Below are 11,425 nucleotides of genomic sequence, written 5' to 3'. Positions count from 1 at the left end.
CCTGCTCTTCCTTTTGGGCATGTGCGCGCGCGTCTGTGTGGATGTGTTACTCCACAAGGACTTTCTCTGCTGCAGGTCGGATCATCAGTTCTAATGGAAACTAGAGACCAATCCTCAGAATGAGTTCAAGTAGAAAAAGTGACATTAATTAACAAATTAATCCATTAAATCAACAACCGTTTTGGGGTGGGCAATTATGACCTTTTATCACCAATTCTGGGTGGAGTTTTGTGGTCAGCAAGGCCCGATTTAACCAAACTTAATTAGTTTCTGATTACTTTTGTGACGTAAGGTTTAATTTATTGCTGTTTTAATTACATTAAACAATAGTTTATCACACTATCTGATAGTTTCTTCCTCCTCCTGTCAGGTTTTTACATCTTTAGTCAAAAGTCTCCTTTAAATTTCAGTTTTTCCATGTCAGTTTCAGCTCTACACGCACAAAAATCAAGAATAACAATGCTGCCATCTTCTGGATATAAAGAGTTATTACATCTTTCAGGTGAAAATATTTAATTTAGATGGGGGATAAGACAAGAATAATTCAGTCCTTTGAATTTAGATTTAAAAAAAAGGAGTTTACAGTTTAATGAAAAAAAATACTTAATGGAAGTTTATTTATATGTACATTTGAAAATACACAGAGGAAATTTGGAACAAAATTTTAGAAAATTTTAGCAAAGAATATTCAGTAAAATTTAATGTTTTATCTTTCTTTATGTGGATCCCCCTGTAAATGACACATGTGGATGGGTCTAGGTCAGGGATCTGAGTCTCTGGAGACACGTGGCTCTTTGACCCCCATTGTAACTCTCTGGTTGAAGAAAATTGAAATGTTTTCATTTTAAAAAGTGGTCAATTTTTCATAGTCGAACTAAAACATTTAGACAGAGTGCCGTGTACCTCCAAGCTATAAGCACAACCAGAATTCCCACATGCTGAATTAGTAACCAGACAAGAGTTTTAATTGTGCCATATGGTCCCAAAAACACAGTAAGGGTAACAAATTAGTTTATGAATTTCCACCAAAAACTATAAAATAAACTGTAAGTAGTCTTTTTTTATTATTATTATTACAGCTAACATTACTTAATAAAACATTTTCTGCATTGAGATGATCCTATGTCTTTTATTTTGAAAGGGAGTCATGTCAAAAGTTATAACCAATTTCATATTTAGAAGAAATGCTATTATTGTCATAATGTTTTTGTTTATTCGTGCACAAAAAATGTATAATTTGCTGATTTACACAATAATAGTAAAAATATTATAAATACAAAGGAGTGTCTTATTTTGTAAGACTTTGTGACTCCTGCTGAGTTGTGGTTGGTGAGAAATCGACCTGATTGGCTGTTTAAATGTAGAAAGTTACAGACCCCTGGTCTATGTCATACTCTACATTTCTACATTTACCTTGTGGCTACAATGTACTTTAAAGTAACAAGTACATAAAAAAGTTGTGTATGTAAATAAATTGATGTTATTTGTTTTAACTTAATTACTATTTTGAGAAAACACGTCTAACCGATTAAATGTAAATTCTTAAAACACATTTTTGTAACGGTTCAAGACGTCCACATAACTTTGTCTGAAGAACTGATGTAACAAAGAAAAATAAATAAAAAAAATAAAATGTTCATGTCCCAAAACAAACTGATTACCACTCAATAGCCCGATAGTTTGGATTTGTCAGTTGAGAACAATGTCATAAAGTTTTTGATATTTTGATCCTTCCTTTTTCTAAACCTTGTGTTCTATGATTTTAATTAATCAAATTTAGAAATTCTAATTGTTTTGTTAGTGGTACTGGAAGAGACAATAAGAGCTGATTTATGCAAAGAAAGCAACATATTATTATTTAACTTATAATGACAATGATTTATATCAATACTTATGATTACAAGTTTTCAAATTATACATTTAATTAAAGATAAAGAAAGAAAAATTCCACATAAATAAAAAATATGTTGTTTATTTTAGCTGATTTCAAATATATTTTTTAAATTTTTTATGAACTGAACTCAATCTTTTTTTTCTCCAATATTTTGAGTTTAAGTCTGAATAAATATGTGATTCTCTGGATGGCACAAAGAGGATTTGAACCAGAACTCACTAATATTTACCCCAACCCAAAGAGTCCCCGAGTGCACAGATGTGCGGTTTATGCAATAAACAACAAGTCTAAGCTCTTTGTGAGCAGATTCTTTTACATCTGTGTTCACATGGGAAATATTGAAATCCAAGCCAACAGCTACTTAGTAAACATTCTCCTTTATATTTGTGATGGCAGAAACTCAAAGAAACACACAGAAACACTAAATCCTTCTCCTCCTCATAACAAGGTGGTTAGTTACCGCGGCGTATGTGCTGCTAACGCGAAACTATGATTACAAGCAACAGCTGCCAGTGGAAAGCACTGAGAGAACGGCGTGGACTTCTTCACCCAGTGAGTTTGTTGCCTTGGCAGCCACATATGTGGAGCAGGAGTACATGTTGTAGTAAAGACTGATCATGATTCTTCCACAGAACTGACCAAAAGAGATGTTTCAAATTCATGTATATTTTTATTAAGTGATGCTTTTCTTTTATTTGGATCAAGTAGAAGTAAAACATTAAACATATTGTTAAAAATGCTTAATTTTTCATGTCAAATATCAGCCAAAAAGAAGGCTGATAACAATTTGTCACATAAATACCGTCTTAGGATGTTTGAACTTGAAATATTTCCACTCTTTTCTTTAAATAATCAATGTTTTTATGCTAAATATACCTCTATCAATTTGTTTAACCAAAACATAACAATTGCATATGAAATAGGTCACTAAAATGCAAAAAAATGGTCTACAAATAGAAAAAGAACATGATATTAAGAAGAAAATTACAAAAAACAGTGCAGTAGAATTCCGATAAAGTATCAAAATCTAGAAACAAGGAGTTCCACACAAATATTCCAAGATTGAATATTAAAAAAGCTTAAAAAAAGCTAACTGTTGAATAGAATTACTTAAAATTAGATGTAATCCTATAATTTCTTGCTAATTTTAAGCAAATGGTATGTATTTTTTCAGTTTTTATGTACTTATATGTAGTTCATTTTGATTGCAGTGATAAAAATTAGTGTAATAAGTGGAAATTACTCATTTTAGAACAAAATAGGAATACAATCTTAGTACAAATTGGGTCACCTTAATAATCTCAATAAAATCAAAAAGTAACACTTATTATTAGAACATTAATCTATTTTTTTTGTTTTCAAAAGAATTTGTTTTATTCTAAAATCAAATAAGTTTAGTTTTTTTTAGTACGGTTTTCCTTTTATTAGGAGTATGGAGTAGAATTAAGTTGACATCAATTTAATACTTAATTATTTTTTCTTAGGAAAGCCTAAAAAGCTGTAAATCAAAGAGAGGTTAAAACAAAGTCCAACCTGTTGAAATATATTTAATGTGTAAAAAAAGTAAAGTTTTCAAATTCTTGCTAGTATCAAATAATTTACATTTTATCAAATAAAATTAGATCTTAATTCAAGCAAAAACAACAAAACCAAAACCTGACATTCATCAGTGACCAAACGTCCTAAATTTCAGAATAAAAGCAGCGTGTTCCCCGTGGACCTCGGGGCATCACAAACACGTTTAACACTTTGTTCCACACACTCAAGGTCAGCACATTAGACCCTTTTTCTATCTTATTTCAATTAGCTTCTGAGCCTTCTGGGGGCAAAATACTCGAGGAGTTATGATCTAGCGAGAGAGAGAGACAATCACTTTATCCTGAGATCACCTTCATGGCCAATCAGGCCCAGCTAATGAGACAAGATGGGCGAGGACGGAGAAACAGCCATTACAGTCACACTGTAAATGTCAGCACTTTGCAAATGAGGAGGATGACAAAACTGTGGGATGTGGTAGCAAATGTTGTCATCCTGTACCTCCGTTATTCTTTTTCTCTTTTTTATTAGTGAAGAAAGTGTCTCATAAAAAAAAAAAGTGAAAAAATAAACCTTGAGATGTCAAACTTGATAGAAAATATGTGCAACTTCAGGTGTCTGTGTGAAAATGCTAAAATTGAGTTTTGACAATATGAGGCTGAATAGATTCTGGACGCTTCCTGTAAAGTTTAATGTCAGAAAGTTTTAAACATTTTACCAGAAAAGTGTTGTTAGGTTATATTAGTCACATTATCTGAAAAGAAAGATTCACTCCAATGAAAATTGTGTTTTTTTGTGTTTTTAACATGTTCTTGTAGCATGTTTCTCCTGATGGAGAATATATATTTATATAAATTTAGATTAAAACTGCAATTATAAGCATTACTTTATTAAAAATGGGATGAATCAGTGATGCCGTTGGAAAAACAAATGACTTGGGTTTCCCTGCTGTGATGCTTCCACTTGAAGACAAATAGATCCATTAGCGTCTTCTTTTCAAAACCGTGTAGCTCCAGAATTGCTCGCCATTTTTGTCAGGTTGGGATTCTTAGAGGCTGTAAGTTAGCAGGAGAGCGTGTAAACAAAGGGATGATGGGAAATCAGTGTAGGCTTACTTCTGCCCACAACTGAGGCAAATTTCTGCACAAACTTAACAACAGTTTTCAAACAAATGTTGGCTAAAAACATAATCCTATGGTGAGCGCTTTACAACAGATCAAACGTTGGAGTTGGATTTTAAAGAGCTTTCTATGATAAATGGAAATTATGACTTTCATATCAAGTAATTTGATAGATTGACAATCGGATGCAATATTTTTCTCAGGATTAGCAGAGTAGTATTGACCTACACTTTAATAAAATTGACTCAAAATGGAATAAATCTATATAATCAATATTGGAAAATGCAATTTGGATTGAGACATGGAAGGGTTTTCCTAATATAAAGTTAAAATGACCATCATAACAGACAGCACAACACACGTGATAGCAGGAAAAATTGATCAAGCTATCATTATAGTTATATATGAGGAAACACTTTGAAACTTGCAAAGATGTGATCATAGAGTGTGGTGGAATCTTCTTATAATATTCTGTTTGTATCATTTTGATGTGGAAAAACAACAGTGAGTTGAACTTTATGAAACTAAAATGTGAATGGATTTGACATTAATACTTGTTTTTTTAACACTTGATTATCTTGCAAGAAAAACAAAGGAATCTGGAAAACTTCACCTGCATTTATCTCTGGATGAATTTTTGGCTAAAGATGTCCTGGATTAATTTTAGGTCAGTAAATTGTATCGTTCAAAATGAAAAAGTATTGACTATGAATCGAATCTTTGCTAAAATGAATCGTTTTACTTCTATAGTTAGGAAACAGTTTTCATATCAGTTCTTAACTTCTACCACAAGAGGGCACCCAAACACGCGTAAAATCCAAAGACATTGAGCTGGTGAGAAGCAGAAAAAAATGATTCAAGATGGATTATGTCGAATTCCTCAAATAAAATTATGTTTTTGCTATTAGCCTCAATTGACATATATGGAGTTTTCAGCATTAAAAAAACAAGCATAATTTATATTTTTCTCCTACTTAAAGCTGGTTTATTGTATTTTTTAGCACCATCCTTCATCAATCCAACGAGGTGGCCTTCAAGTCGCTGCTGACTTCTTCTATTTTTGCCAGATCCCCATCTTTTTAAACAGATTGGTCGTTTTTAAACTGAAATTTAGCATCTTTTTTATAGCCTCAGCCTCCCCCTATAAAAATTAAATGTGCTGTCCGAGTCATCCCCGTTAAGACATAAAAGTATATAAAACCAGGGCAACCCCCCTTCCTCCTTTTTCATCCCTCCCCCCATATAATCATCTCTATCAATGGTTCTTTTTTCATGTCAAAGTGGTAAAAAAAACGCCACAAATTTCTGATATTTCTGCGCAATATAATTGAGCAATAAAACACACTATGAAAATTGAGTTTTAAAGGTTAAAAAGCTCAAATCTCGCTCTCCAATGTGTCAGAATCTGCTCTCCGGAAGCAGCCGCCTCCTGCACGCTCCTGCTGTCAGATTAGCATCGCCTGTTTTTTTTTCTGTCATCAAGCGGAGGTGCCTCGTTGCTCCCTCAGATACAGCCTCGCACTTGTGTCCACAGATTTTTATCAGGCTGTCTTCCTTTTCAGCTCTGTTGGTGTGCGCGCGCAGATCTCCAGCCGTCCGTTTGGACTCCAAGCGCAGGAAACCACATCCTTATTCCTCGAAGACACAACATTTCCCACCACACACTCACAGTAAAACAACATTTAATCCCGACGTGTTCTGATTTCAAATTTTTAACATCATATTCTCACTGTGTTCTTTGATTTATATGTCTAATAGAGCCGGGGTGCTGGTGCGCGCGTGTGCGCAGTCCGGGCTGCATTCCTGCACTTGTTAAAGAGTTGAGTCATTTCCGCTCTTTTGCCGGCAGGCGAGTGAAACAAAAGGCTGATCTGTGGTGCGCAGATTTCAGCACCACATAAGGTGGACAGCGCTCCGACAGCCTGTGAGGGGATGGACAGCTCCCACCTACACGCACACACACGCGCGCAATACCCACGCACATAAAGATATTTGCTCACATGAAGCCAGTTTATACATCAGTGAAATCTCTTTATTGTTTAGAAATACAGTTTATGCACATACATTTAAAACATGACAAACTTTATTTTTTTAATTAACTCTTTTTTGGATCGAGGATTGGAGGATCATCTCTTGGCATTCACCGCGTGCCTTAATTGTAAGACATTAAATCAAGGTCCGCTGTGAACACGGAGAGACACAACCCGCTCTTCTGTGCGTTTTTTTGCGTGCGTGCGGATGTCGGTGTGTATCCGTCTTCTGCGTTCTTCAAACCTTCACGTTCAGAATCCAGTTTGGCCAAAAAAGAAAAAAAGAAAAATCTTGGATCCATTCGGCCCTCTAATTCATTCCTACCTTATTTTAGGACGCATTCAACTGAGGATAAAGATTACTGATTAAACAGAGACACTGTCAGCATTATGCGATGCTGGTTTTATGCTCCACGTTGCTTTTTGCGCGTAAAAATGACTCCACTGATCTGTTTCCATCCTGGTTTGCCCAAAGAAGTCCTCCACTCATGCACCTAAAGACAAAAAAGAGCAAAAACAAAATGCGTCATGGACCTCAGATTTGGCTTCACATTTTTAAACCCTTATATTCCACTTTGGCGTCCCAAAAAAACCAGGAAAGTCCTCCGTCCACGGGAAAATATGGATTTTTATGGTCGCACGCGCGCGCGCTTGAAGCCCTCTGCTCTCGTGTGACAACTCAAAGTGGCGCAAATCTCTGAATCGGGCCGCAGAAGAGCCTCGGAACCTGCGGGTCCAAACAAACCGAACGGACGGGGAAGAGCGCGAGGCGAACCCGGCGCTCCGGCACCACCTAAATGGGACTGATCTCTCTCCGCCCGGTCTTTTCCTCTGACTTTGGGATTAATGCTGCTCCAGCCAAACAAATGAGGCATCTGCCTTCAGCAAGAGGATTGGGATGGCGATGGGGGTGGGGGGGTTGGGGCATGACGTCACTAGGCAAACAGATGTTCCTATATCTTACCCAGCGTCCTCCTCGTCGCTGCCCTGCGTCCTTGAGAAACTGATGGGGGGAGAATGAATGGACGACTTCCCTGTTGCGAGGGTTGAACGTTTCTGGGGTGAAAATGTGCTAAACTGGGCTTTGCCGTGGGATCTGCGCGTCTGCGCACGCGCGCGCGGCACAGGAAACGCCAACAATGGTCCCGCAAAAAAACAGTGAAGCCCCAAATCTGGCATTGGCTGTGAACGGTTATGCAACACTGCACAATTGATTAGAGGAGGAGGGGGGGGCAGAAAAAGGGAAGAAGTGCGTATGCCGCGCACGCCAATACAGTCCCACTAGCGCATGCGCATGTGCACTCTCCCGCGCGTGCACAGCCAGTGATGAGGGAAGATGCTTGAGTCTGAGGGCAACAAATGCTACGTTTGGCAGGATGTGATGACTTACAGGTAACTCTGAGAGCCCGGTGGAAGCTGGGAAATCAGGAGGATGTGTCTTTTACGCTCAGAAAACAACAAATTATTCGTTACAGATGACATACAAACACTTGCTACTATATTAATGTAATCTGATAGAGCACATGTCGATGTAAAATCAAAAACATGCATATATTTAAATAATAATGAAGTGGATTTAAGGCTGGGCTGCTCCAAATGAATAAGCTCATGAACGCAACACATATTTCGCTCATAAACTCGTTAAAATTGGTTAAAGGGAGTGAGAGCAGGTGCAGGCTCGTGCACGGTGATGGAAGCGCATCCCATAAGTCGCCTGACATGGATGAGATGGATACAGAAACAAAGGGAATCGCCATTTTAGACGGAAACGTCTCCATCGTTTCTGGAGCTTTCATCCGCTCATCCCCTTCTGCTGCATCCCGGCTCCCTCCTCACAAAACGACCCCTTTTGTCTTCCCGCGGCGCGCAAGGGGGGAAAAAGGGGAAGAAAATCCAAATCCCAGAAACCCTCCGTCCTCTTTACCCTTCTCATTGATTATGCAACCGTCGACATGAAAACGGTGCAGCCATGCGCTGCTCGGGTTTAGTCTTTTTTCTCTCCTCGGAGAAAGCCCACATTAACAATGGCAAGTGCAACGTGCACGCATGAGGACGGGACCGTTATGTCCCCAAAACGCCGTGTTTTCCAAGCGCTTCTCCCGGCGGCGGAAGCGCACGAACGCAGAGGTTTTACAAAGGAAAACGGGCTGAGCATGAAAGGCGATACTCACCATGATGTGCTCCACGCCATATGGTGGATCCCAGTGTATGTATCCCCCTCAGATGAAAACGCTTAACTTAGCTGCAGATCGTTGGGTGGTGGTGGTGGAGGTGGAGGTGGAGGCACACGCTTGTATTCCCGGTTTCATTCGGTTGGACTCCGTTTTTGGCGAGAGCCTGATAATGAGAGCGACGCGGCTGCCTCTGCAAAGCATGGCTGTGCTTTCTCGCTTCTTCTTCTTCTTCTTTTTTTTCCAAAAGAGGGCAGGTCGTTCTGCACATTACAATGAGTAAAATCACTCTCTTTCTCAGCCTCCCTCGCTCTCTCCACGTGCACGCGCATGCACAAGTTTATACATCCGAATGCGCGCTCTGGAGGACAGTGTATTTATTCTGTTTGCGCACACAATTTATCACCAATATGCGGCTTCTATTAGATATTTAATTCCCTATAAATCTGATTGAATCACGTGCATCTCAACTTTTGCATATATTTTTGGCGTTTGCATGCATGCAGCCACGCATGCCTCCTTTTTTGGATTTCATTAGTCTTATGCACACCGAGGCGATCATTGATTGCAGCCAGTGCAGTCCTGCATTGCTCCTTCACTTCCTGCAGTGATTGACTTCCAGGCAAGGATCCAATCGAGACCAGGGCCTATGGATGATGTCATCTGCGTAACCTCACTAACCCCGTAGCCAAGGCGGAACGCACGAGCCTGCTAATGCCTGCTTATACCTACAGCCTATTAATATATATCTCATTGCAGCGGTAGAAATAGCCCGCAGGTGTTATCTGCGCTCTTTTTCTTCGAGCTCTCTCCTTCTGTCGTCTCCAGACCTGAACACCCACTCCATGTTTCACAGTTTCTCCCCGTTTCTTCTTTATTGTTTCACTCTGTTACAGTCTTGGCCTTTGGCGGCTCCAAGAAAAAAAAAAAAAATCCAGTCAATCCAATGATGCAACGCTTGTGTGATGCAACCCGAGCGCACTACTAGCAGCGCCAACGTTTTGTCAACATTTTTTGTCTTATTTGGAGGGTTGGTGAGAAATTTTTCCCGGGTTTGCGTCAGGCTTCATCCAGAGGGAAGTTTGGGGAGCTTCTTTTGAGAGAGAGAGAAAGAGAGAGAGAGTAGGGGGGGTTAAAACTATTGTTCCCGCTGAAACAATGGGAGCTGCGGGGCGGCGTGCAGCAGTGCGCACATGAATGGCTATAGGGCTCCGGGATGTGTGTGGGTCAGTAGCCCGGGGTCTCCATCCAAAAAAAAAAAAAAAAAAAAAAAACCCTTTCCCAGCACCTCACAATGAACCCGCACAAGGTCGAGGCTCCTGGAGGTCACAGGTCAACCCCTTTTGTCCCGCACTTCAAAACACATAAACATTTATTAATCAAGCGCCAGCTACCGGGCCCCTCTGCTAGAAAAAAAAAGAGTTTAGGGGGGAGAAAAGGGGGCAAAGAAGTGGGGGAGTTTGAAAGAAATGACCAGGAGCTGCAGAGGCGCATTCCATCATTTGGACAGAGGGAGTTTGAAAAAGTTGTAGTGCAGCGATGGATGTGAACTTCCTGGAAAGCATGGATGGATTTATTATTATGAATAATATGACCGAAGTGCTCCTCCGTCTGTGTCGTGGATGTGTGACCAACATGTCGGGGATTTCTGAGTCCTTTTGGGCACCTGACCGGAGAGAGAAGAGAGCGGAGCCGTGAGTTCAGCATTTTTGACGGGAGATCACGAGAGTCAGCGCGGCGGCGCAGGACCGACCTCCACGGCGAGAGCAAGTGCACAGCGAGATTTAAGGCGACGTGGACGTCACTTTCTGTAGATTTCAAAGGAGGCTGCCGCACCCCTCCCCCCACATCACAACAACAATACTAGATAGATAATAATATAGATTAAAACAACACCACACTTAATTGAAAATCTCCTGATAATCATAAAATCATCGATGGAAAATATTAATTTGGAAATATTTTAATTGATGCGTAAAAACGCGTTCCTTCGACTTTGGACAGGCCTGTTTGTGCACGTAGCAGGATCACAACAAGCGTCGGCTTTGATTTGTGTAGATTGACTTTAACTGTCTATATGTGATCCAAAGCAGCCACACGTTTGTGTGCAGAAAAATGCTGCAGACATGCGCGGTGCTGCGTAAAAGCTGCAGGTGCGTCCGTTGGAGAGAGCAGATTCACTGCATGTCTTCTTCTTTCCTTCTTTTTTTTAATTTAATTTTTATCTTGGATTAAATCAGGCCTTTCTACATGCAGCATCCCAACACAATATCACCCCAGCATGATATCCTCTAATTTAATCCACATTTTAAATGGATTGACGCACATTAGTTTACTATAACAGACATTTACTGTATGTATTCCTAAAAGGAAAAATCAAGTTTTGATTAAAATGAAATTGCTTTTTTTTGTCACGTGGTAATCTGTTAAACCACACAAATGCATTATATTAATGGTTTTTGGTCAATTTAATTGACCTTTTCTATTTTTGGTGAATGCAAAAAAAGTTGCTTCTGTTTTTTTTTACATAAATTAAAACATTTGTTCAGCAATAACAGAAAAAAGAAAAACAAAGAATAAAAGCACAAATAAATTAAAAATATGTATATTATTTTGAATGAGAAAAGTCTGGATTATTTGTAATATTGATGGTTTCTTGTTGATTCCTTATGA

At 39.0% G+C, this 11,425-nt stretch overlaps 1 long non-coding RNA gene across 1 annotated transcript; it reads right to left on the bottom strand.

Moving 5' to 3' along the window:
- Positions 1 to 6,561: 6,561 nt before the first annotated feature.
- Positions 6,562 to 10,759, bottom strand: LOC118600249. Its single transcript, XR_004949859.1, has 2 exons — positions 8,753 to 10,759; positions 6,562 to 7,075 (listed from the first exon to the last, which is right to left on the bottom strand). It is a non-coding gene; the product is annotated as an uncharacterized LOC118600249 (long non-coding RNA).
- Between the last annotated feature and the right edge of the window lie 666 nt (positions 10,760 to 11,425).

This window comes from Oryzias melastigma, linkage group LG20 (genome assembly GCF_002922805.2).
Source record: "Oryzias melastigma strain HK-1 linkage group LG20, ASM292280v2, whole genome shotgun sequence".
Taxonomy (NCBI): Eukaryota; Metazoa; Chordata; class Actinopteri; order Beloniformes; family Adrianichthyidae; genus Oryzias; species Oryzias melastigma.
Note: the sequence above shows the minus strand (reverse complement) of the source record. Positions and strands in the feature narration are given on the sequence as shown.